Here is a 27,254-nt window from a genome sequence, read left to right on the forward strand (position 1 = left end):
CTGGAAATTGTAAAAAAAAAAACGGTAATACGTGGGTAAACAGGCAAACCGAACATCCGTTTTATGAACTTACAGGAGCTACGGATTAAATTTGTATTGGGTCTGCAAGTTATAAAACACAGAGGTAAATTCTTAATTACAGTTAATCAAGCAGATCATTAGCAGAATGACGAGGGCTTTTTCCTGCCAGCAAGCGGCCTTTCCGTGGACCTGCCGCGTTTGGAATACTTCATGCCACTTTCTCCTTGTCAGCAAAGCAGCATTTTACTTTCTGGGGACGAGTGCACCCTTTCACCTAAAAAAAATCTGGCTCTAATGGAGAAGCCCACTCTGGATCCTCTCTCCACCCCTCCGTCCCAGTCGTCCCCAGTCGGAAAAGAAATAGGGTGGGAGTGGTAATCTCAGGAGGGCAGGGTCTGAGCCGGGAAGAGCTTGGGGAACCCTCATCGCTGTCCTCATACATCCCAGTATTTTCAGGTTGACCTGAGACCACTCTCGAAAATGTGTTGTTGTTCTTGTTGTTGTTTTCAACTGCCCTAAGGTCCTGAGCGGTGTGCAGACATCGCCCAGCATCTCGGATGTGAGCAGATCGGAGGTTAATGGGCACAAGGCCTCCACAGCGTATTTTGAGAGGGTTTCTGTTTGTTTCCGAGGCTGAGACTTTTTAAAAACAGTCCCCACATGAAAACTTGCCACAAAACGGATTTTTTTTTCCAATTTTGGGAGTGTAAATTTCCAAGTTCAAATATACGAGTGTGGTGCTTATTTTAACACAGATACGTTCGCAGCAAGAGATCAACACGTGAATTGTTGTTTTGTGAGTCTGAAGGCAAACGTGCTTTTCGACCTGTCGTTAGCTGGCCCTGTGGAGTTAGCATTCTTGAAGAGTAGAAAATACTTGCCAGCAGATAGCTCAGAAATGCTCCATTACAATCTCCACCAAAAACAAGAAAGGAGAAACACCCACAGGAGATTACTGGAGGCTATTTCAGAAGACTTAAAAAAATAATAGATTTTAAAATCTCAATCAAAGCACCCAATTTTATGAGAAAATGCTAAAGAAAAAGAAGCTTTCCACGTTTGCTAAAACACACACGATTGGAGTTTGAAATGAGTCCACTTAGCCGAACTGCCTTCTGGAAATTTAACGACTGTTCATAGAATAATTGGGCCTTTTTCTCCCCTCACAGTGTTTTGACTATAAGAGGGCAGTAAGTATTGAGACAAGGGGAATAAAACGAAGTCTTTCTTTCTGTACTATGAAGGTTTTGAATAGTACTTGTCAATAACGCAACTGCTATTGTAATCTTAGGGGAGGGTTGTCTCCACCCCGCAAGGACTGTCTCAGAGATACTAGCCTCATTACAATATGAATGGCGACGGCCGCCATCATTGTACAAGGAGAAAACCCGATTCTCTGGCAGTTTTCTTATCACTCTGACTTTTCCAACATGGGCTCGTTGCTGTGAGTTATACATACAGAAGCGATCCATTATGACTTCATTGTGCCTGAAGTAGATCCTAACTTTTGCCCTTCTGAAACCTACCTACAACTGGGAATCCCACTTAGTCCATGTCGTGTCTGTTTCTGTTTCCTTTCAGGCTTCTTCTGACCCTGGGCTTGCTCCTCCTGCGATGAAATGGGGGTGGAAGGACGTACCCATGCTTGAGAGCAGGGGGGAGAAAGTAGCTGGAAGTTTTGGCTTTGGGTTCTGTAGAAAACTGGAGAGAGGGGTTTGTGCAGACACACCTTCCTGACAGTGAGTTACACGGTGCCTCCCCTGTGCGTTCATTACTGTGCCTCCGCTCGTCTTGTAGCGAATTTCTTGCTTGATAGCTATCACAATTAGGCAGGAATACAGTTACGTTACAGTGTACAATTGGACGTGGAACCGTTCTTGTGGTAGCTGTGTCTTTTGCATAACAGCCTGGCAATCTCAAATAAATCTCACTTATCTTTTTCCTCAGATATGAAACCAGTACTTAACTGCTTAGTGACTGATCATTGAGTTCGTATCGTTGCAAAGATTCACTTTCTAGAGGTTTAGTTCATGTAGAAATTTTAATTGCATTGTAGCAAATATCGCGTCTGGCTTCATCACTAACTTTTCATCCATAAAAATATTGAAATCACTTCTGATATTAGTTAAAAGTCAATATTTAGAAGGGAAAATTCAAGCCTCCTTTGCTCTAGGCTACAACAGGGGAAGCATGAATTCAGAAACTTGTAAGATGATGAGCTATATAATTAGCTTTTATGTTAATTGACTGCTATGAGTTTGTTGTATGACACTTCTTCATATAATATGCAAATAGCATTGACTGTTTAGTTTTATTAGACAATATAATTAGAGAACTAAAGGAGCTCGTTTCGATGAGGAATAATACGGTCTGGCGAGTCTGCCTGTGTTCTGTGTATCAGAAGAAGTGAATTCCATCTGGACTTAATCAATAACAGAGATTTTAAGTAGCCTTTGTTTAGGGAACTAAAGCCAGCCAACACATAATAGAATTAATATCAGTTTTTCCAGTTACCATCAATTCCATGTTAAAACAGGTGAATTTCTGCAATCAATAAAACGTTGGGGACAAAAATACAAAGATTTCAGCGCGATATGCCACAAAGACACAGTAAATTTATGGAAATAACATCAGCATTTCGCCTTCTTTAATCTGAATAATGAAAAGAGTCAGTCTTATCATTTAAGATAAAACATTTTGCAAGTGTTTCCTATTCTTCTGCTTGCACATCTGCTGTTATGACAAAGTATATGCTCAGTTTGTGAGGAAAACAGAAATAAAGGAAAAGAACGTGATTTGGGGGGAATTTTCCTACCATTCAAAACCGGGAAATCACTTTTTTTTCCAATCACTTTTTTTTTTTTTTTTAAATTCTGGAGCCTATTCCCAGCTTCACAGTGATAAATGGAGTCAGAAATAAAATTGCATCATGGTTCATCACTGATGAACTCTACATGGCCCACTGAACTCAATTTGACTTTTCCCCAAAGTTTAAAAAAACTTTACTTTCATTATCAAATGCAAGCTTGGCCCCCACGTTTCATTTCCCCATTCTAAAGACTATTCTGTTCATCTTCAAGAAAACCTTTAATTTTCACGCATTTTGGGTAAAATGGAAAAAATGCATTTGTCCACATGCAACTGTCACAATTTTCCCATCTTTTAAAAGAATCACCAGAAGCAAGGGCTCTGGGCGCCCTTCCCACGGTGTATCCCTGAGCTGTGCCCTCTGTTGACAGACCCCGGAAGGATTTGCAGATTAAAGGAAAGAACATGGCTAGAAAAAGTGCATAAAAGGGCGGCGGGAGCAGTGTGGCGGCCTTCACGGAGTGAGACGTGAATCTGTCCATCCATTTAACACGTATTTACCGAACTCCATTACGTGTCAGACGGATCATTCAGGTGGTTGGAAAGAGACTCTTCTGTGATTCCAAATAAAAATTAAGATCCTGGGAGAGGACGGGCATGGGAGAGGTCGAGCAGATGCTGGTGAGCGGTCACGGGGCTCCTCGTCTCTCGTTAATTCAGTATCTGTCTCCTTGTTTTACAGGCTCCTGCCTCGCCCCAAATCCGCGAACCCTTCGCCGTTTGGTGGAGTCGAGTGACGGCGTGCTTCCGACCAGCTCCGCGAAACCCTTTCCCTAGATGGGAAAGGTGAAACCTCGGCGTTTGTGGCACCTGTTGTGGCATTTCCCAGCCGGGCGGCAGAGGGGAAGATTCCCTAGAAGCTGCAGGCGGCCCGGAGCAAGGGGGACGGACACGGCACCCAGAGCCTGCGGTGTTCCTTCCCTGCAGACGGGGAGATGCGCACACGCTGGCTTCCACGGACCAGAAACGCAGCGCTGTTTTCTTTAAAAACATTTTTAATAGCTAAAGTAACACATTCACTTGATTAGGGAAAAAAAAAATCCAAAAGGAACAAAAGGGCAGAGTCAAAGTGAGGCCGGGTGCGCCGGGGGCTCAGTCGGTGAAGCGCCTGCCTCCGGCTCGGGTCGTGATCCGGGGTCCTGGGATCGAGCCCCGCATCGGGCTCCCTGCTCAGCGGGGAGCCTGCTTCTCCTTCTGGCTCTTCCCTGCTTGTGCTCCCCCTCCATCACCGCCCCCCACCGCCGGCCACTTTGTCAAATAAATAAATAAATAAAATATTAAAAAAGAAAAAAAAAGTAAGGCCGAGGCTGATACCCCAGACCCTAAGCCCCCAGTTCTCCACCAGCCAGAAACCTTCCGCGTGCACATCTGTACACGTGTGACTGCATGTGCACGTGTGTCCGTGTGTGTATACACGTGACCCTGTTGGTACATACACGTGACCGTGTGTGCATTTGGGAGCGTCCTGTCCGCTTTGCACACGGACCAGAGCAGACTGCACACACGGTTTGCTGTGCCTTTGCTCACCTGGTGACAGGGGGGCTCAGCCACGCCCGTCCCTGTCGGGTCCCCGGACGGAGGCCCACTCACCGTGGAGACGTCAAACCAGAAAGCCATGCCTGTCGGGGGAGGAGTCAAAGACACCACCCCCCGGAGCGCAGCTTCAAGGGGACTGCTGACTCTCATGAGCGGCAGCAAATCCCTGTAATATTTGTTAAAAATCCCCTTTTTTGAATAATTCTTACCTTATTCTAACCCCAGACACTACTTTGGTGTGGGATAAGGGGAGCATTTCTGCCCCCATATCTTGGATGGGGAGCCAGGTGTTGAATGGTCTGCTGTGGCCCAGATCCCGGGGTGATGCCTGTCGCAGCAAGACCATCGCTGTCCATGTCCCCTAGCCCCGACTGCTGGACACAAGGACACTGGAGCTTGGAGACCTTTCAGCCAGCATCCCATGTGCCAGGGGAGGGCACAGGCACGGAGAGGAGGACAGAGCCAAGGTCAGAGCTCAGCCAGGGGACATCGCCAGCCAGTCCTTGGGGGCAGGCTGTTTCCTAACTGCCTTCAGCCCTACTCAAATGTCACACCCCACCGAGTGACAAGGAAGGGGCACTCTGGGGCTGAATTGTGTCCCCTAGGTTCCTATGTTGAAGCCACAAGCCTCGGGACCTCAGAATGTGGCCTCATGTGGACACAGAGCCTTTACAGAGGTCATGAAGGTAAACCGAGGCCACGAGGGTAGCCCTGACCCAGCAGGAGTGCGGTCCTTATAAGACGAGGAGTTTAGGACACAGACATGCAGGGAGACCACCACGTGTGGCTGGGGGGGGGCCTGGAGAGGAGCCAGCTGCACCCCTGAATCGCAGACTCCCCACCTCTAGAGCCAGGAGACACAGGCTTCTGGTGTTTAAGCCCCCCACCCCCACCCCTGCCCCAGCTCTCAGGTCCTTTGTGGTCACAGCCCCAGCTGCAAATGCAGTGCAGACCAGGAGGTCCCCAGCCTGACGCCTCGCCAGCCACGGCCCAAGCCCCTCAAACCAAATATTCACGGAAAGGGCGGAGCCGCCAACCGGGCTGAGCACGCTGAGGGGACGCTGGCCCAGCAGGGCCGCGGATGCGGGACAGCACGAGCTGCACACAGTCCGCGCAGTTGCATGCGCAGGCCCCCATCTTCTCTTTGCCTCGCGGCCGTGCCGGGTGGGGAGAGGCCCCAAACACCTCCATTCTGGTCTGCTGTGCCCAGCCAACTGCCGGCCTGCCCGTCTGTCCCCGGTCCTCACCATAACACCGCTTGGGCTACATGGGATCAGGCTGAGGGACCGATAGGAAAGTCCTTCTCGAGCCCAGTGCATCCGCGTCAAGTGCGACTGTTCCCTTCAATTTGCTGGATGCTGCTTTAGTTTGTTGTTGTCGCAAGTGACACCGTTTAAGGAGCACGGACTGATGTCTGAGCTCTCCTTCCTGAAGGGCTGGGGGGAGCGGAGCGGCCGTCCTTCCCGTGTCCAAGAAGCAGGGCACACGGTGGCCTCCCCATCAGGGCAGAGCTCTGTGAGGCCCTCCTCGCAGCCCCCTTCCCTTCCCCTTCCTGTCTGCACAGAATCGAGAGTGGCCAGGATGGCCATCTAGGCCCTTGGCTCTCAAAGCATGTCCTGGGCCAGCAGCATGGGTGTCACAGAGCCCCGGCCTTGCCCAGACCGACTGCTTGCAGCTCTGCACGTGACTGTGGCGCTCAGGCGGCCTCAGTGTGCCGGGAGGCTCGGACCGTGTGGCTCAGAGTCCTGAGGGGGAGAGGTGTGGTGGAGACAAGCCTGCAGCTGTCCGTGCTGCTGGGTCATGGAAGGAGCCCGCCAGCAGTGCCCGGAGGACGGACCACGGGGTGAGAGCTCTGGCCGAAAGGCTTGTCTTTAGAAACACGGTGTGTGATGGCCTGAAAAAGACGCCTCCGTCCGCAGCCCCGAATGGCAGAGGGCACCTTCAGGAGAGCCAGAGGCCCCCATCCTCCTGACGAGGCCCGAGGGCAGTGAGACGCCGTATTGCCCATTAGAGAACACGCTTTCAGACCAGAGATCTCTTATCCACCTCGGAGACGACAGAGAGATGCGAGGGACGATCAAGGGTGCCCGGCAGCTCCTGGCACCTGTCCCGCGAGGAAGACCTTCTGTTGTGGCCCACGGCTGAACGTGCTCTGGGCCGTCGTTTTGCCCCTCCTCTGCGGCATTCTTTCCCTCGCGCGCATTTCCGACCCTCCCTCTGTTCTGCAGACCCGCAGCGGGCAGGTGCGCGGGGCCGAGTGTGACTTGGCTCTTCGGGGCTGGAAGCCCCATGGAAATGTTCGCCTTCTGCGGCAGAGCCTGCGGTAAGACGGGCCGGAGTGGAGAGGGCGGCGTTTGCCGCAGCAAATCCTGGTGCCTGGAGACGGCTTCGCCACTTCCCACCGAAGGTGCTGCCTCTCCTCCTTGCCTCGGCAGGGTACCCGTCCTGAGACGCTGGGTTCTGGCCAGCCGGTCCTGGGGAGGTCACTGTAGCTTAGCTGCCAAGCAGGGAGGTCATTAGGAAAGTCTTGAAGCGTTTGAGGAGACCGCCAGGCCTCGGGACCCAAGGACATGGTCCCCCTGGGTCTTTGCTGTCCTAGCAATGCTGGGACAGTCTCCTCTGGCCTGGGAGGACAGGGTACAAATGTGAGAACTGATGGAGACCAAACCCAACCCACGTCTATAGCAAGGAGACTATGACTAAGTCAACTTTGTTCCTATTAAAGAACATGTTTTTGTTGGGCTTGGTTTGGTTTTCCTCATTTGGGGACCCCGAGTCTTCATAAATCAACACGTTCACAAGCTACGTGTGTGAGAAAATGCTGCTTCTGCTGGAGGAATGGGACAGGCACGTGGCCACCCAACCTGTCCCCTTCCAGCTTGCGCCCCGCAGAACCGCGGCCGCGGGTCCACCCGCACGCACCGAGGCCCCGACTGCAGACCCGCTCTCCGGCGTCTGGGTCTGGCGTCCGCGTTCGCTGATGGCAGGGCGTTCCATGGAAACGTGGCGTTCCGTGGAAATGTGGCTCCCGGCAGACAGCTCCTCGACTTTGGGACATCCGGGGAATCAGCAACATGAACAAGTAACTCCGCTCGGTGCATTGTTGTATACGCCACGTTTCTTCTGTTGGGTTATCTTCTCGGGCCGTGGTCCTCAGCGTGGGTGACGAAGTCATTCCTGATACACACTTCGCGGGTTTTGTTTGCAACTTGGCTCTCTCTGGCCAGCCCATGAAACCCACGTAGGCCCATCACAGAGAGACATCTCTAAAAATAAACTACGGGCCAAATCACTGAATGTCTCCGATGGCTTCCCCAAGGAGAGCGGGCACCACAGGCCGCCCGGGTCCCAAGGCTCCTCGGACACCCCAGGACTTTCTCCTCGTCATGGTGGGAGGACCCGTCGTGCAGATCCATCACGGTGGCACAAGGCACCAGCACAACTTGGAGGCTGGTCTCAGCACTGGTCCGGCCGTGACCGCCAGCCTCTGTCCTCCTTCACGGCTCTCACGGCGCTCGCGGTCACTGTGGCCTCTGCCGATGTGTACTGGAGTAGATAGACACGAGATTATTTTGAGATTATTTTGCTCCATTGGAACAGAATTATTTTTTCACTATTTAAAAATTATGAATCCCAAGAGATAATACTAAATCCGTTCCTTCCTGATTCTCTGTGTATTTGGGTAAACGTTATCTTCCTGTCAGTGAGTCCCAGACCTCAGCAGGTTAGTGTCTGAACTGAGGGTAAGACAGACTCCGCACCAGCTCCTGAAGAGGAGAAATCCTGGTCCCCCGTTCGTCCGGCCCCGGAATCCTTGGTTGAGGCTGCAACCAGCCTTCCAGGGAGCTCGGCGGCTGGGCCCTGCGATGGCGGAGGCCAAGCACCGTCGCCGGGCTCTGTCCACCGAGGCCGTGCTGGGGACAGATGGCCAGGACACGTGGCCGGTTCTGACGGGTGGGCAAGAAGGCGGGTCAAGGCCACACCGACGGGGGAGAGAATCTCAGGGCTCATAGCGCCCGTGGCGGCACTTGGTCACGTGGCCACTGCCTGTCGACCACCTGCTGTGCGCTAGCTCGTACTAGACAGGAGGAGACGGCAGCAAAGTTCGGGTGGTCCTTGTCCTCCCAGCCTGGGGCCACGGGTGGTCTGGGGCCCCCGTCTGAAGTCACGCAGGAACCGTACTGGCCTCGGGTGGAGTCCCCCCTTGGTGCCGGGGTCCCCCAGGCCATCACCTTGTGTGTGTAGCCTGTGAGCCAATACTGGTTTTTACATTTTATAAGTGAAATCAAAAGAATCATATTTTGTGACATGTGAAAACGACATGAAGTTCAAATACTGGTGTCCCCAGTAAAGCTTTTGTGAGACGCAGCCACACCCATCCACACACGTCCCGTCCACGGCTGCCGCCCGGCTTCAGTAGCAGGGAGGCCCACAGATCCTAAACCATCTACCGTCTGGTTCTTTCCAGAAGCCGCTCGCCCAGCCCCTCCTCCCAGGTGGTCTCGTTCCTGCTGTCCCCTCGCCCCTGCCCACGTGACGTGGTCCTGTCTCCCCTGCCCCCACCTCCAACATCGTTCTTCCCTTCCTGGATGCCGACAGCACTTCTCCCCTGCAGGATGGGGCCATAGTTCTAAAAATGGGTCACGCACACACACGTGCACACACGGGCTCACACGCACACATACGCACACGCATGTGCTCACGTGCACACACAGTAAGCACACGGCATCGCCCCGAACGGAGAGTAAAGCAGCTTTTACCCAGGCGTACGATGACAATGCCCGTGTGCAGCCCCGGGGGGCCTCTTGGTCCCTGCTCCTGCCCGTGTAGCCCGGTCGGCAGCCCCCGAGAGGGAGGGCTCTTGCTTAAGGTCACGAGCCAGTCTCTCCGCTGAAGCCGGAAGACGGCCAGGTCTACCTGACGCTCTAGTCCTTCTCTGAGTGTCGGGGGCCAGAGGGAGCGACTCCCTCCCTGCCTCCACGGGGCACTCCTGGGACCTCCACGGTCCTCCCGAGGGCCAGACGCGCCGTCTCCTCTGCTGTCCACACCCCCACCCCCCACAGCAAAGAGGAGGTGCCCCCAAAGTCACTGTTTCTATGAAAATTAGTGTCCCAGAACCCAGTCTCCCGTCCTGGTGATCTTTGTCAAAGGCACTCAACGCCCCCCTTTCCTGCCGAGGGTTCCAAGGCAAGAGCCCTGCAAACACTGCCAGGCTCACAGCCGCAGGGCCCAGGAGAGCCTCCCTGCTGCGGGCTGCTCGGTGCCCACGGCCAGGCCTCGCCCCTTTCGTCCTGGGGGAGAAACGGTGGCAATCCTCTAAATTCATCCCCATTATCCCTCCATTCTTTACCCGATTTGTGGATTCCAACAACCCTTATTCAGAGGAATAAGGAGCAATTAACAGGACTAGGGATTTATTAAGGATAAGTCATGCAGACAGTTTTGACAGCTTGTTTGGAGTGTGACAGAATTACGAAATGCATTATGTATTTAGACTTTTGTGCAGCGTCTAAGACCAGGCTTGTGAAATTATTCGTGCCAAATGGTCTGAACCAGCCTGGATGAGAACAGTCTTAGGTACCGGAAATGAACTCAAACACCAGAGACCAAGGGGAAATGGCATTGGGCCGTAGTCCCGGAGGGGGGTGGGGGGGTGGGGTGGAGGGGTGGGGAGTGGCGGGGGAGGGGAGCAGTGTTTCCTGCCATCAGGGGAGGTCCGTGTTAGGGTTTGTTTCCCTGGGGGTGGGGGGGTGGGAGGGACCAACCCAGCCAGGTGGCCCCCGGCCAGCAACTGCTTAGTAGACGGCCAGCATGGGGAGGGGCTGCACAGGGACGTCACCCCACCCTTCCAGCACCCCCATCGCCCGAGACAGCCTGGCAGATGACGGGGTAGAGAGGATCGATACACTCAGCCTCACGGAATCAGAAAGACAGCAGGAATGCCTCGGGTCATCAACTCTAAAGCCTGTTGTGGGTCAAACTGTGGCCCCCCAAAAACGACATGCTCTGGTCCAAACCCGTGGTGCCTGTGAACGCCTTATTCGTCAGCAGGGTATAATTAGCTCAGGAGAGGTCATGGTCCCTTAGGATTGGTTCTATCCTGACATTACTGGTGTCCTTATAAGCCTTGGAGAGGACGCGGACATCGAGAGGGGGGACTGCCATGTGCCCACAGAGGCAGAGACGGGGTTGGGGGGAGGGACGGCTACAGCCACGAGCAGAAGCTGGGTGAGATGGGGGATCTGTGTTTCCTGAGTGCTCCAGAAAGAACCAGGCCTGCCGATACCTTGGTTAGGACGCCGGGCCTCCCGAGCAGGGAGGAGATCCGGTTTCCGTTTCGGCTGCCCCGTCCGTGGTGTTGTCAGGCAACCCCAGGAGACTTGCAAGCCCACTGGCAGGCACGCCCGATGGGGGGATCCAACGGCCCGGCCCCTCCGAGCTGCGGTGCAGCTGTGAATGTGCCCCTAGGCCATGCGTGGCCAGAGGAAGGCTTCCCACCGCTCCGGGCCCCGGGGAAGACCTAGGCGGAAGGCTTGGGCGGGCTGGGACGCCGCACGTCCTACCACACCTTCGGTTTGTTCTGATGGAAAGAAGCCTGCGTGGCTGGCATCGGGCTAATCAGCCCTATTCTGTGTTAAGCGGCTACAATCTTTCATTCTCTCCCACCACCGCACGCCGTCGGATAATGACTGTTTCTAATCCGCTGGGAGTCCTGAGCCGTCGGTTTACCTCTTCTCCCCGAGGACGGTCTAGCGTTTAATCCGCGCAAGGCCCGACGCTAAAGCTGCCGTTCTCACCGTTCGCCAGAACGTTCTGGTTAATCGGACCGCGGTGCCTCTGCCCCTGCAATGGTGACCGTGGCCAGCGTTCCAGGCCGTCCCGGGCAGCGGTGCTCACAGCAGAGCGCGTGTGCGAGCGCAGGAGGAGGCCGCCGCCGGACGCGGGGACCGGTCACAGGCTCGCCTCCGGGACTGGCTGTGGGAAGCGGCCCTCCGGGGACGCAGGACGGACCCGAGCACGGAGCTGCAGCCCCCGAGTCTCGTCTAGAAACGCCGACCTCATCCAGACGCTCTCTCCGTCCTCACACACCTGTCCTTGGACACGTACCCCCAAGTGAGCGACTCAGGAGGTTAACAGGTGACGGATCGTCTTTTCCTCTGACATTCCGTCCCTCTCCTAGAGTCTTCACAAAACAGCGCAAATCGTCCCCAAACACGTCACAGAACCGATAGAGAAGCAGCCCACCCCCGAGCAGACGCCGCTCCTCTGTTCTTTCGTTGCGCAGACGCGGAGAGCCCCGGAAGCAGATCTCCCCCGTCAGGTGCGGGGCGCGGGGATGACAGGGGGTCCGGTCCCGGACAGAGACGCGGGACGGCGTCGCAACAACCGGAACGGAAGGTGGGAAGTCGCAGGAGCGCCAAGGGAGCCACCGAAATCCTCCTGATAGGACAGCGTGAGGGAAAGTCCGCGTTTCGGTCTCCGACAAATTCCTCTTCGTGAAGAGCCGACAAGGTGTCCCCCGAGCCCCGGGAGGAGGGTCGTGGCTCACTCCCTCACGGGGACCGTCACCCGCCGGAAGAGGAAGCTGGCCCACACCTCACGCCACGTCCAAAGCCACGCTCTGCACAGAGGCAGCACTTAAACCCACGAGCACAGATCATCGGGAGAAAATTCCGAAAACTGTCGGTAGGACCGAGAGTGGGGAGGCCGCCTTCGACACGACGAGAAACCCCAGCCGTCCAGAGTCAAGGCTGTCCGTGCACCAAAAGGGACACGGCCGGCCACCCACAGCCCGTGACCAGGGACAGGCGGGCACACTGGGGAGGGCGGACAAGAGCGCCTGACCCCGTCCGTCGAGCTGTGAAATAATCATGATGTAAGACTCAGGCCGACAGGGAACGGGTCAAGGACAACCCCCCCCCCCCAACCCCCCGCTCTCGGGAAATCTAACGGAACCGCGCGCTGCCGACTAACCGCAGCCCTTCACTCGCAACCCAGGACAGCAAAACTGAGGGGAGGGAAAGGCCGCCGTTCGCTGATGAGATCACCAAAACCGAAGAACGGTGTGACCGCACAGCTCGCACACTGCGGGCGGGGGGCCAAACAAGCGAGCTTCGCGGACAAGAACCGCGCCACGTGGTTTGGGCAAACGCACACGCGGTGGGACCCCCCGCCCTTTGGGGCACCCGCGCTGTGGGACACACGCCCACCATGCAGGACGGGGACCCAGGAGGCTGGCTGCCACGCCGCTCGGCCCACAGCGCACGGACACATCCCTCCGTGGGACCGTCAGCTGGGGGTGGGGGACAGACACAGACCCAGACGGGCGGGGCCTCTGTCCCCTGGGCTGGACGGGTCCTGATGCACCCTCACCGGGGGTGTCCCAGCCTGCTCTGACTGCCCCGTCCGGGGCCGCAGGTGACAGGAATGCTCTCCCCACGCTTCTGGAGGCCGGAGCCCAGGATGGAGGTGCCGGCGGGTTAGGTTCCCGGTGAGGACCGTCCTGCTGGCTCTCTGTCCTCACTCGGCAGACACAGAGTTCTGGAGCCTTCTTCTCTTCTCATGACGACCCCAGTCCATCCATCAGATCAGGCCCTGCCCTCGTGGCCTCCTTGAACCTGACTCACTCCCTAACGGCCCCACGTCCAACGCGCTCATGTGGGGGGCTGGCCTCCGACATACGGATGGGGGGGGCAGTTCAGTCTAGAGCGTGAGGAAATCAGTGAAACTGCACATCTGAGTTTATTTTATTTAACATTTCCACATTCTTCAGAGGGATCTATATAACATGATTACTTTAAACTGACAAAAAGACAAAAAGAAAAAATGCTGAATGTGTGGATGTTTCTGGGAGTTTAGACGAGCATGGGGAAAGCTGGCGGGGTTCTCTGACCGCTGACCATCTGAGTGGACGGGAAGGTGGATTACAAGGTCGTCTGCATGGCTCCAGCTCAGATCACCGCGTGTTACTCGGGTAATGTAAAATTTTTAATGAAAAAAAAATTAGAAAGCCCAAAGTGGAGTCTTCAGACACAAGTATCCCTGTTCTGACTTCTCACCCGAGAGCCGCTCGCAGCCCAGCAGGTGCCCCCGCCCATGGCCAGCCCACTGCTGGGGGGACCCCAGGAGCCCACAGAGATCCAGCCTTCGATTGGCATCGCCTGAGCCCTCCATCAGAACCCGAGCCCTCCTGATGCGTCAGGACGGCCGAGAGCTGCCTGGTTAACCAGGTGATCTGGTTAGTGAAATCAAGTAGCCTCACGATATTAGAGATGACCCTTAATTCCACATTTTCATACAGAAGGGAGAGCAGAGCTCTCCAGACAGGCCCAAACTCTAACAATTCAACATGGCTGGAGAGGCTCCCTCACTCTGATGTTTCCGGAAAGTTCACAGAGAAAGACATGAGAAGGGTCCAAAGAGCCTAATTATTTCTTCACTCGACTTACACAATGCGCAGGAGAATAAGACCCTCTTAATATAAAATTTAAAGTCTCTCAATCAGAGCTTTGACAGTGCCAACGCTTCCCTTCGCGGCTTTCCACTCCTCTTCCCGGTGTGGGATGGCCGAGGTGCTGGTCCCTGAGCCACACCGGCCAGGTCTCAGGCAGCTGGGTGGTGGTGGCCCTGGTCACAGGTCACCGTCCCTTCTCTGTCCCACATTAAGCTCTGCTGGAGGGATGGGATGTGGTCACCAACGTGCGGGTCACATGGAAACTGGAGAGAAGGGACGTTCGGGTCGGGCACTGAATTAGACTATCCACGCTGTGCCAGGCGGCCCCTCGTCTAGAGCCAAACTCCAAAGAAGGGGAGCTTGTCTGCACTTCCTTCCAAAGGCGTCCCGAGGCTCCCATTTTTCTCCAAACATGCGGCATCTTGATCTCTTAAAAGGTGTCTCTGTTGTTAGAGACCTGGTTGCGGACCCAGACCGTCCACCTGTATGGAGAACGCTGGCCCTGGCGGTGAGCACTGGGCTTGACGGCCTGGGAGGCCACTGGGGGGCGGTGGACGCGCAGAGGACACGCTGGGTGGAGGGATGACTGAGGCCCGAGGGGCCGATCTGCAGATCTCCCAGAGAAACCAGACGCAGAGCTGTTGATCGGAAATCTCGAGGCACGACTGTTGGCTCGTGGTTTTGTTCTGTTTGTTTCTCACATTGTGCCCGAGCCTCCGAACTCTCTCCCCGGCGGGACCGCACGCTTCGCCCCTGCCGTGCTCCGGCCTTGCTTGCTGGCACCCCCGATCCCTGCCTCTCTCCCTGAGGCCACCTCCCCTCTGCGTCTCTCTGTGTCCCTGCCGGCCTTCGGGGGCGCGCTGCGGTCCTCGGACTGGGCTTGCCTCCGTGCGAGATCGCCCCGTCCCAACTGAGAATGTGTCTGAAGATGGTGTTTAAAGACAAGGTCACATTCTGAGGCTCCGGGCGGATGTGGATTTGGGGGCACTGTCGCCCCGGACCTGGGTACACCAACTCCTCCGTTGCCTACTGACGCGTCCCCCTCTCCCGACCGGATCTGACCCCGGTCCAGGTCCAGAGCGGCAGCAAAGGCCCTGCGACCCTAAAACCACGATGCATGTCGAGCGGGGCCTTCTTTGTGCAGTCAGAGGCAGGACTTTCCCCAAACGCTGGGGTTCCCCACCTGAGAAAAGGAAACACCTGGTCTCCGTAGAACACGGCTTTCCCCCCTCGGCACCGCTGGCATTTAAGACCGGAGACCCCTCCGTCGTGGGGCCTCTCCTGTGCTTCCAAGGCCTCCCACTGTACCCTGCTCTGCCCGCTGGTGGCCAGGAGCACCTCCTCCCCCAGGCCGTACGTGTCTGCGGGGGCTTGTAAGGCCCCCGAGTCACTGCCCTGGGCTTCCTTGGAGTGGCATCTGGTCTGAACTCCAGGGTGCTTAGTCTTGGCACCCTTGGCTGGTAAGCCCAGGCCAGTCCCACCCGCTGGGCCTCAGCGCACACGCCCGTGGCGGGGAGGCGGGGAGAGGGGGGACAGGCCTCCGTGGCCCGCACGTCCTGCAACCTGTGGGACCCTTTCCTTGTTAGCAGACTTCTTGTTGTAGATCAACGCTTTACAAGAGAAAAAATTGGGTCATAGCGTGCCAAAATTCTTGACCATTAATCTCTGCCTTCTATGCTCGGTGTTTACTTTTTAAACTTGAAACTTGAGGAACAGTGTCCACATCAGACACCAGCCTCTGGTGCTTAACACTAAGCTAAATGACAGAATTTCTTTCCCTCTACGCTGTTTGACTCTAGCACGTGGGTCATTACACTAGTCCTGGCATTTAAGTCTGGGAGGCTCGGAGAAGGCTGAGCAGGTCTGCTCATTGTTGGAAAATAGGGCAGGGGCTGGTGCGGCCCCACGAGGGACTGCCCAGCACACAGCGGGGTTGGGGTGGTGGCAGCCTTCCACCGGGCGGGCCATCCTGCCCGGCTCACCTCCCTGCGGGTCAGCATACGGGCACCTCCTAGTCAGACGGAGGTGTGCCCGAAGACACACAGCCCATGCTCAGAGATGGGATCATTCCTTCTCGGTATTTCCGTTTCCCGAGAGCTGCTCGGCCGCGTGCTAGGGAGCTCTGGCGGCCTATAGCCGCACACAGTCCAGCCGCGGGAAACCCCAGGCGGGGCGTCAGGCTCAGTGGAGACAGCTAAAGGGACAGAGTTCCAGGGAAACACCTCGGAAACGGGGAAGGGGGATTTTGCCTCGTTGGTTGCCTAGACGTCTAAGCCCTGAGCCCCTGAACACCAACACCCAAAGAGGTCCAGAAGCATTAGAAAGGACCTCAGCCCAAAGGGGTCCCCTCCTTGCTGTAAATTACCCTGACCCTCACCGCCCATTTTGCGTTAAGTGTGACAACGAAGCCAACCTGGGTTCCAGATGCCAGTTGGAGCACGTAAAATAGAATATGTGTGAATACCAGCTCAAAATAGTTGACTTAGATCGAAGGCTAGTAGGATGCTCCGTAAGGGAAAGTGATACTGATGTTTGCTTGTTTATTACTTACAGTAGGCTCTGCACCCAGCATGGAGCCCAACGTGGGGCTCGGACTCACGACCCTGACTGAGATCAAGACCAACCGAGCCACCCAGGCGCCCGAAACTGACGTTCAGAGAGGAAAAAAAACTGGGTTCTGCAAGTTCAGCCTGATTTTTCAAGCCAGTTTCTTAACAGCGAAAGTTCAGTCTCTTGTGCTTGTCCGAGAGATGTGTCTGCAGACAGTCCTGAGGGGGTTTCTTTCCCAGGGTCGTTGTCTTTTTCAATTCTATGAAAGCGATTCTTCGCCACTTTGGAACGAGGACGCCTTTCTACACCATTGCTTTATTTTATATCGCCTGCCGTCTGCTCCTAGAAATGTTGCCTGGAGTTGTTCTTAAATCAAACCCAACGGAGAAGAACTTGCGTTGGGAACCCCCACGATACCCCTTCCAAAACGAGCCCACATCGCAAGAATGAGAAGCTTGCGGCCTGGACAGGGGGCCTGTCAGCCTGGCCGCAGGCCTGGGCTGTGGCTTGTCCCGCCCACGGGCATCTCTGGCCCCTGGGGAACGTTTTGAACAGAGTTTGTCTCCCCAACCAGACCCAAGAGTTTACCCCGTCAGTCTAGAGTCAGGGAACAAGATAGGTAACCGCGCCTCCCACGCACATGCTTTCCAAGTTGCTCACTTCCAGGCAAGATGAGGGACGTGTCTAAGGGGACGTCTCTCGCCACTAGAGAAACGGGGAGTTCACCAGACGGAGCTCACCTGCGTGCGGTGACCGGAATCTTCGTACACCCCAGGCAGGTAAGTGTGCAGCAGGTTTCCTATGGCGTGGCCCCTCCGCGGTCACCCCGGCCCCCCGAGCCCCGGACCGAGGAGCGCAGTCTTCTTCCCACCCCGGCCCGGCCCCACCCAGGGAGGCTGGGAGCAGGGAACCGGCCAGGGTTCGGCAATTCAGAGCCCGTCGCGGTGTGGGCCGGCGGACAACGGAGCTGCTCTGCGCTCCGCCCTGGAGACCGCTGACGAGAGCAGGAGGGAAAGCGGGGGCGTCTGTGCCATCGCCCCAAGATTCCCAAGCAATTTAATGTTCCAGTTCACTTCCCCCCCCCCCAAGTCTGGGCGCAATTAGAGGCTGGAGGAGGCCACGGGTCACGCAGCTACCAGCCGGCCGCGAGGCCTGGGATGATTGGGAACGGAGAGAAGACCCCGTGCGCCCACCGGGCGTCAGGGAGTTGCCAGGATTCCTACAGCTCTTCCCACGGTCCTCGCCCGGCTCGACACCCCAGAGCTGTGCGACGTGGCACCCGGCCCGAATCCCACCGCCCGCGGTGCCCGGCGTGGGGAGACCTGAGCACCGCCGGGGAAGCGGTCTCGGGGCTCTCAGGCCGCCCTGTCCCCGCGGAGGTCTGTGCGCGTGGCAGCCCCGGTGGCTGTCCTCCACGCGCCCGCCCAATGGGGCCAGCGCTTGGCTGCTCGAGCCCTGGTTGCTGCAGCGCCCACCAAGAGGATTAAAATAATCTCCTTCCCTTTTAATTTTGCATCATCCTCAGCCCCGCATCCCTGGGGACCAGGAGGAGAGTTGAATCCAGGTTCGGGGCGAGGAGGGCCGGGCGGGGTGGGAAGCCCTGGGGAGAGGGCCCCCTGCTGGCCCCTCCCGGAACAGCACCAGCACCTGCAAACCACTGGGTGGGAGAAAGGGGTCTTCACCCCTCTCCGGGGCCACAAACAGTCCCAGAGGCCTGAGGGCCCCGCTTTGGGTCCCAGCCAGGCCTGCCCTCCCTCCTAGGTCACGAGACCGAGTCTCACGCTCTCTGCTCTGTGATAGGCAGCCCCAAGCTAATGCATTTGTGCTGTGTGCACACATCACACACGTGCTCGCTTCACACACGTGTGCACACACACAGCTTGCAATGCTTGCTCCTGTCCCCCGGCTTGCATTTCACCCTGGCCTCCCCGGAGACCTGCCAGGCTGAGAAGGAAGCAATTGTCTACTGGGGCTGTTTCCATCTTGGCGGGGGCAATGGCATTGACCCAGAGGCAGCCCCGGGACAGGTCCTGGGCAACTTGGAGGTGGAGGCAAGGAGGGGCTGCGCGAGACGGGGAGGTGGGTGAAGGAGGACCCAGCGGTCCCGTAGGACACAGAAGGCCTCCAGCTGCATGGGGGCACAGGGTTCCCAGACTCTGGGCCGCTCTGTGAGCGACAGAAACAGGGTGTAGGATCAGGAACCTTCAGCCCTTGCCCGGCGCTCGGCGTCTGGGCATGTCACCTGTCCATGATGCGGTTGAAAAAGGCTGGTGGTGGAGGAGATGGGTACTTTCTGGGTCAGGACTATTCTCCGGAAGGGGGTGAAGGGAGCTGGAGGCTACCCTGGCTAATGAGGGAGCCATCTGGGCCAAGTAGGAGCCCGAGAAGTGGTGGGACATGTGGCAGGAGGGAGAGAGCCTGGAGGAGGCTCCTCCCACCCCAGGACGGGCAGACAGACCCAGGAGCCTGCCCCAGTTCCCGAAGGCAGATTCCACACCCCCAGGGCCCCGGCTGCTCCGACTCTCCCCAGCAACCCGCGCTGGCGCCCCCGCACCTCATCCGGTGGCAAATGCGTGTTTTCTGCCGGTTGTGGGCTGCTTGGCAGCCCTTCCCCTGCCTCCAGGGAGGTCCGTGCTGCGGGGCCAAGACCCGGGGTCAACCTCCCTGGCCAGCGTGGGGTCCCCGGGAGGGGAGAGCCCGAGCACGCGAGGGAGTTTTCCAGAGATGGGGAGAGGCCAGAGCCTAGGTTCACAGTCACAGGAACGACGAAGGTGCCCTGGGTCAAAGAAGGAACTTGGGCTTCACGGAACCCGTGGGAGTGAGACGAGAAGGTGTCCGGAGGACGTGAGAGCCACCGATGCGCAGAGCCGGAGAACCGTGGCGCCGACGGCCTCCCTGCTCACAGTCAGGCTGCCGCCCGGCTCGGGAAGCCAGCAGGCTGGGCGCGGGGAGGCTGGCACGTGGCCCCAGCCGGCCGCCTCCACCGGGCACTGGGGGGCCGGACAGCTCGGCCTTCCTGGCAGCTGGGATTCTTTCTGGGACAGAGGCCTTGCCAATTGGACGCATTCCCTTGTGCCTGGGGAGATGGGGGAGGGGAGGCCATCTCTCTGCAGCTTGTTCCGCTCCGACCAGCGACCAGCGTGTCTGCAGCCACCCCCCCAAGCTTCCGGAGCGGTTCCTGGCACCCTGGCATGGGAACCGTAGTAAGACGGGGCCGGGGGTGAGGGCGTCCGTTTTTTTCCTTCTACAGCAGCGGACCCTGCAGGCAGGTCCCAGCTGCAAGGGCAGCAGCCACAGCCACTTGCTGGGCCCTGAGTCACAGCTCAGGACAGTCCCCCTGAACCCAACAGGGCTGCCGGGCTGTGGCCTCTGGACTCCCCCTTCTCCTGTGGGTTGCTCCCTGGGGGTCTGGGTGTGGAAGCATCTAAAAGCCTCCACCAAATTCCTTCCTGTTTTAAACAGCGAGGGGGTCTTACTCTCCGCGGAGCCCTGCCTGCTGACGTTTGCTAGAAGAACTGGCCGCAGGCCAGAAACCCGGGGGTGGTTAGAGTGCGGGCCGGGCTGGTCTCCCCTGGCCGTGTTACCAGGTAAGCCTGTGGGGCTCGCCGGTGGTCCCGCCTGCCCTGGGAGGCTGTCGAGCCTCGGGCGGCTCTGAACTCGAGCTCTACGGTGCTGGGTCTGCGGGAACCCCACTCACGCACGCCGAGCTCTGGGACGCACGCCGTGTCACCAGCGCAACGGCAAAATGGTCACTGCACCGTCTCTTTCTCCTCCTGGACACACAGCTCAGCCGTTTCCAGCCCGTCTTGCAGCTGGGTGAGGACGTGTGACATCCCAGCCACAGCGTGTGGGCAAAAGTAAGGTACCCCAACCTTCATGCGGTCTGCCCGGAAAACCTCCCCAAGTACTCCTCCTGCCCCACCATCCTGCCGCACAGCGAGGACTCTAGGGACAGTGACCAGGACTCTGGGTGGGGCTGACTCCCTGCCGACCTGCAGGGGGGCCCGGCGTGAGCAAGGACTAGGCTCCCACCATGGGACACTAAAGAATCATGTTGGCGAAACCTTGAGTAGCGGCGGTTCTCTTTTACAAAAAAGTAGAGAAGTAAAATAAAAGATGATATACAATTAAAGTCACCAGACGGATTTTTCTCACAAGCGCACAGAACCCCAACTGTTCGGTCTCGAGGACTAGATTTCACTCCTCTCACTCCTAGGAGGAAGGGAAGAAGAAGAGTGTAAGTGGACCGGTCCGCGTTACCTCGTACCGAACACACTAACACCTGTCCGTTTCCCGGAACAAGGTTGGGAGAGGGGAGACCTGCGTCCCAGGGGAGGTTCTTGGCCGCAAGTACTACAGGGAGAAGACAGAGCCAGACCAGACAGAGCTTAAAAGCCACCCAGTCCAACCCCGTCTTGCCGGGACTCTCACAATGTCCAGGCGACAAGTGCATGCCGACCGTGTTACTCATTGGCCAGTATGAGCCCCAGGAACGGGCACTGAACAAATCAGGAGAAAGCCACAGTGTAGCTTTATGTCAAGTACTTTGTAAAACAGAAAACCACGAATCTGTGTGCATGTCTTTCCCACTAAACAATGCTACATTTTAGCAGCAGAATTCTTGAAATGACATGGAATTCTTTTGATTTCTAAAAAAAAAAAAAAACCCACCCCAAAACCCACACTGTGTTTTTTAATTACAGTGATAATGTGTTCAGTATGGAAAAAAATTTAAAAGACAAGTAAAAAGAGAAGACAGTCACGGTAGTACCCAAAAATAAGTGTGCCCGCCTTTATGAAGTATATTCTGGAAGCTTTCTGCCCACAACGTACGTGTATACATAGGGTCGCCTGTACAAACTGGTTCATAACCTCTTTTTTTGCTGAAAAACACCTTTCTGCTTTGGTTTTTGGGATTTGCTTTTTGTTTTGCTTTTTTATGGTTGGTGATCTACAGTTTCCTGAAGACATTTTTATTCACAATTGTTATCAAAGTAACACTTATTAAAATGTTGTCTACGGGCTGACAATGTCCACAGACCAACTTAGGGGTGATCCCCCAGATTCCCACTTACTCGGTAGAGTTCCCGGCCCTGCAATCCAGCGCACACCATCACCTTCCCTTGTAGACCAGAAAATGCAAGGAAGAACCCCCGACCGGCCCCTGCCCCCCTCTCCAGGCTCCTGCACCACACCGGGGTTCTGGCCGGCTGCTTGTTCGCCCCCCACCTCCCGACCCCCGTTCCCTGAGCGCTCCTTGCTTGGCACCAGACGCTGTACAGCAGAGAGCCACCCTCCAGCCTCCCGTGTGCAGACCCCACCCCTGTTGCCCGTCCTGTGCTCAAGCAGGCTCCCTCGGGAGACCTGAGTCAGGGTCTCCACCGATGGAGACCCCCAGTGGGCAGGTTCCCTTGCCCAGAGAGGGGTTTATCTGTGGGTCTTGAGGACACTCCTGACCCTGACCCAGGAGAGAAGTGTTTTGGAGATGGAGGTGAGGCTTCAGGACAAATTTCCCGTGTGTGTGTGTGTGTGTGTGTGTGTGTGTGTAAGATTTTGTTTATTTGAGAGAGAGAGAGCAGGAGTGTGGGGGGCGGTGGGGGGGCAGAGGGAGATGGAGAAGCAGGTTCCTTGTTGAGCAGGGAGCCCACCGTGGGACCCTAAGACCACGACCTGAGCCGAGGTCAGATGCTTAAGCAACTGAGCCTCCCAGGCACACCCCAACTTTTTTTTTTTTTTTTTTTTAGGCAGCGAAGCAAAGTGATAGTATGAGGCTCCCAAGCAGGCAGGGGACCCAAGAGGGTTGCCCCAAATTTCCCACATGTTAAAAGAACAGGATACAAAGCTTTTCCTTTCGTGCTCTGAGTGTTGTAATGAAGGTTTCGTATGTCAGTGTGGTTGATCAAATCATCGGCTATTGGTGATTGAACCCTGACCCAGCCCCCTCCCCTCCCCAGGGGGTCCGGGTAGGATTGGGAGTTCAACCCCAAGGGTCACCTCATTAGCATCAGCTCTCATCCCAGTCACTCAGGACACTACCCAGGTCTCCGGAGCTGTGTGCCAGGAATGGAAGACAAAGAACAAATGTTATGTCTTCTGGTTATCCCGTGCGGTGTTCCCGCGGTCCGGGTGTCACTCCTTCTAGGTGAGAACTTGTCTACACCACATTCAGCACAAGCTGAACTTGCACCTGGATCCTGATGCAAGATCATCGCATGGGGACACAGCCACTGGGGCTGCCACTGGGCTGGGGAGACATCAGCCCTGCCCTCACTGCCCAGCACCCTTGGCCTAGGAATTGTATAGACCACCAGCTCCCAGCCGGGTCCCCCGTGGTGTCTGGTTTCAGACAAGTCCTGGCAGGTTCTGCAGAGGGAGTCAGGAATTACTGCAGCACTGTTTGGGTGTTAATAATCTTCCCAGATGAAATATCTTTAGGCTACTGTCCCATGCTGAGAACAGCCATCTGCTATGGTGGCTTTCAGTTTTTTGGACATGACCCACTTTTTGCATTGCAGCTCATTACATGGTGTCACAAGATAGCATTTCCTTTGCTCTGATCACTCTGATACTCTGTATTTTGACAAGCTGGTTTCCCCCCACCACACCTGCAGGTGGCAGGCTATAGTCTGAAAATTACCTAGGGACTAAATTCCCCTCTGCCTCCTAGCCGGCCTATTACAAAGGCCCGTGCCTCTCATCTCAATAGCAAACAGGGCCCCACATACAGTTGTGCCGGTTGTGCACTGCACAACTCCGTGATGCTGGGGTAACCTAGTGTTATGCAGGATATAATAGGACAGGGTTGTTTTATCGATAGCAAATGATGTGGAATCTAAGTTGACTTACCAGCAAGTTAAATTAATAACAATTTGCCAAAATTTAGGGAATCACTAAAGCTTTCTGAGCCTCAACCATATTTCTAAAATGAAGCTAATTAAAGTGGTCTGACTTACCTTCCACAGCTGTTAAAAGAATCTACCAAAAAGGCATTACTTCTAGTCTACACCACCATCGTTACTGATGGATGGGCTTTGCTGTTTGAACTTCCAAAATTTAGAGAACTTGGCATATTCTCACTCGGTCGAGGCAAAGGAGGCCTTCGTGTTCTGCCTTTTCAGCCGCCGCTCGTACGTGAGACAGATAGGTCCTGGGTCCCGCCAGGTAGGAGCACAGGGACCTGGAGCTCCTGTGTCCGGTGGACGGAGTGTGCGTCCTCACACCGCTGCTTCCGGACTCTGGGTCTCCAGCACGACAGTAGAAATTCACTTATGGGGCGCCTGGGTGGCTCAGTGGGTTAACCCTCTGCCTCAGGGTCCTGGGATCGAGCCCCGCAGCGGGCTCTCTGCTCGGCGGGGAGCCTGCTTCCCCTCTCCCTCTGCCTGCCTCTCTGCCTGCTTGTGATCTCTTTCTCTGTCAAATAAATAAAATCTTTAAAAAAAATTAGAAATTCAGTTACACCCCATTCCTGCAGGTCTGGGTGGTGTCCTTTGTAGGAGAGGAGGAGACACACTTGCTTAAAAAACAAACACTAAGTGACTGCCTCCGAATTGCTTTGGGCTGTGTTGCTCACCCTGTTCCTACACCTGCTGCCATTCCGTGTTGAAAACGAGGAAGAGGACACCCAGGACCTGATGCCGCCTGTCTCTCACTGCAGGGATGTGGCTTTGTCACAAGGCAGGGGAGGTGTCAGGCGTGGATAGACCAGGCACTGCGGGGAGGGTTCTGCACACCCTCTGTCCCCACTCTGCTGCAGAGACATGGCCCGGCGAGATGGGGACAAGCATGTGCCTTTCCTTAGACAACATCAAGAAAAACGTGGCTGTGGGTGAACTCAGTGTCTCCATTTCCAAGGAGGAGACAGGAGGACGTTCCCAGCAAAGCCTCGTCAGTCTCTGGGCGGTGGTGGCCCGCGGGCTGTACGGCCATCTGTCGTGGGTGCTGTCTCTAACATCGGACACTGAAAACCTGCGAGCTACCCGGAAGGTCGTGGCTGTTGGAGCAGAGGACACCGTTCCTCACACCCCTGCCACACGTGCCATCCCCCCCCCAGCCTTCTGGTCCATGCGGCAACTGCGTGCCAGCCTGGCCCCGTCACAACTCGGAGAAGTGGGGGTGTCCTCTCCCAGGCTCTGGCCGGGTGGAGAGCTGGTGGGGGCTCCCGCCTCCATCCAAGAGCACCCACACTTCCACACTCAGATCTGTGAGCATAAGTCAAAGGAAACTTGGAGGCTCATGGAGGGACAGTGTGCCCCGAAGGCTGCCTCCAGCGGCCACGTGCTTGGGAGGCCCCCAAGGCCTGGGAGCGGAAGGGGCAGAGCTCTGGGGAGTGGGGGCGGCCAAGAAAGGCGTGCTCTCCGGGAGCGGCTCGGGCCTAACTCTACTGGGGACCTCCTCGAGCTGTGCCCGGCACACCTGACGAGTGCCCTGAAGACCCCCCAGAGGGCCGAAACCCCCATTCCTGGGGCTGCTCCCTGGGGGGTAGCCCTTCTTGCTCAGTCGGGAAAAACTGTCCGGCCGAGAGCAGGTCTCGCTGGAAGTCTGCACCTGCCACGCCCCCACCCACTCCCCTAACCCTGCCCGCCCGGGGTCCTGCCCAGTCCTCCGAGGGACAGCTCTCGCGGTGTCCCCGCCTCCCAGCATCCTGCTGGTGGCCACATCGGCAGCCACGTCTGGTAGTCTGTGGCTCTGGCAAGTGACCCCAGAGGCAGGCCAGCCCTGGCTCGTGTGTGCGCGGAGCTGAGGAGGAAAGACGGAAGGGAGAGCTCAACACGAGGCCAGCTGTGAACCAGCGAGGGGCAGGGAGATGGCACAGCCCACCCAAACACAGTGGGGCCGGCAGGGGTACGGCCTGGCGAGCACGCAGGGACAGGGCAACTGTGGCCACAACTCAGGGTCCCCCTCGCTGTCCTCAAATCTTCTCACCGAGTGAGACCCAGCCCAGAGCAGCTGGGGCCCACGTGCCTCCTGCCCACACCACCCTCCCCAGGCCAGCCCCAGCACCAGGCCGGACACAGAGTGAAGAGCCTGGCACGGACACGGGCCATCTCCTGCGTTTATCCTCCTCGCTGTGCTCGGAAGACCAACTCATGTCGCTTCCTCCCCCGTCCCCCTCAGAACCCAAACTCTCTCAGGGGACGCTCCCGCCAGTGCTCTGAGAAAGGGGAGACTTTCCAAGGACCCTGGGGAGGATGTGCCTCGCTCCCTCGGCTCTGAGGACACAGACGGCGCGTTAGTGTTTCCCTTTATCCTTGGAGGAACACAGGACGAGAAGGGGGGTGGAAAAGCAGAAAAACGCAGGAAGGTGTGCGGCGCTGCCTCTCTGGCCGGCCACATCCCTGCGGCCCAGGAGGGGCCCCGGGCACCCGAAGCCTCTCCCGGCCCGGGCTCCCTCCTCCAGCTTCCTGCTAGGCACTTGCTTTGTTCTCTGCCGAATGCCCAGCCGAGAAGGCACATCCCGCGCGCTCGCAGCAGAAGGACAGAGAAATGCCTCTGGAGCCGCACCAGGCGAGAACTGCCTGGCCCCCACCCGAGACGGACGTCTGAAGGGCCTGACTTCACGCCGCGAGGCTCCCCCGCATCTCAAGTTTGGCCAAGCAGCCTGCCGCCGAAGGAAACCACGCCACGGGGTTTTGGATCACAGCAGCGAGAGCTCTCTGAGTGGGAGGATGCGAGACGTCCTGGCAGCTTCCTGGGGAGACCGCGGGGTTCTTTCAACAGGGGGGGTTGTTGGGGTCCTTCTGCTGGGAGCTGGCCGGAGGCAGGAAAACTGACCTCCACCCCTGACCCCAAAACCACACGGCTCCCAAACAGGGGGGCTTTAAAGAGCCGCCTTCTGGGGGGCCTTGCAGACCCACCCTCGCGCCTGCCGAGGGAACCCTGCTGGGGGGGGGGATAGGGGTAGCTCCAAGGGAGCACGACCCCAAGGGGAGCACGACCCAGGGCAGCATCCACTCCATGAGCCACGACTGTGAGGTCACCCTGGTTAACCGAGGAACACAGCGGAAGGATGGCTTTTGAACAGTCCCCAGACAGAGAGTTTGTGGCAAAACTGAAAGCTTGTCTCAGCTCGACGGACTCAACGAGGAATTTGCTTGGCAGCAGGAGGAAGGGGAGAGGAGGCCTCTTTCCTCCAGGTCAACATGAGTCCCTGTTGGGACGGACCTGAGCCAGGACGCAGGGCGAGGCAGGAGGCGGGAGGGCTGGGGGTGCCCCTGCGAACCCCCACGCGGCCCTCCATCCAGCTTGGGCCCTGAGGCTCTGCGGGCCGGCCTTGTGCCCTCTGCCTGGGACCCCCCGTGTCTCCCGCCTCCCTCCCTTTCACCCCCGGACTCTTGAAAGACGTATGTCTTCCTTTCTCCGGGCCCAGGCGCAGTAACGAAGCATGGGACGACCACATGCTAACCGAGGCTGATATGAACACCCCATTCATTTTCGGGGCTGCGGGGGTCTGTGCACAGACATCTCCCGGCCCTGCCTGGCCGCGGGAGTCTGCTGCGGCGGGCGCCCGGGCCTGGGCCTGCTCCTCTCTTGTCTGCTGTGACCCCGTGGGGCCAGAGGATGCCTGTGGCTAAGCAGCGGCAGCGGCCTGCACAGTTACCTTGATCCTTTCGGTGACACCATCTGAACTTTAGGGATCTGTCCTTGTCTCTGACTTCAAGACGCAACAATCCCAAGAAAGACCTGAGCTCCCACCCTCGTTCGAAGCAGGTGTGCTGACTTGGAGGAGAGCGTCCCGCCCTCCTGACCGGGGCCAACATCCCACAGAGGCCCTCCACGGAGGCTGGCGTGCAGGGCGACTCCCCATGGACTCCTCGGCTGGACCTTG

The 27,254-nt window shown here is 57.0% G+C and overlaps 1 protein-coding gene across 1 annotated transcript in view; it reads right to left on the bottom strand.

Annotated features, from left to right (window-relative positions):
- The window catches only part of CNPY1 (canopy FGF signaling regulator 1), a gene marked incomplete at its 3' end in the record, with an annotated part of 71,934 nt that overhangs the window by 24,472 nt on the left and 20,208 nt on the right, over positions 1–27,254 (bottom strand). The window lies entirely within an intron of this gene.

The sequence above is a fragment of the Martes martes genome (genome assembly GCF_963455335.1).
Source record: "Martes martes genome assembly, chromosome: 11".
Taxonomy (NCBI): Eukaryota; Metazoa; Chordata; class Mammalia; order Carnivora; family Mustelidae; genus Martes; species Martes martes.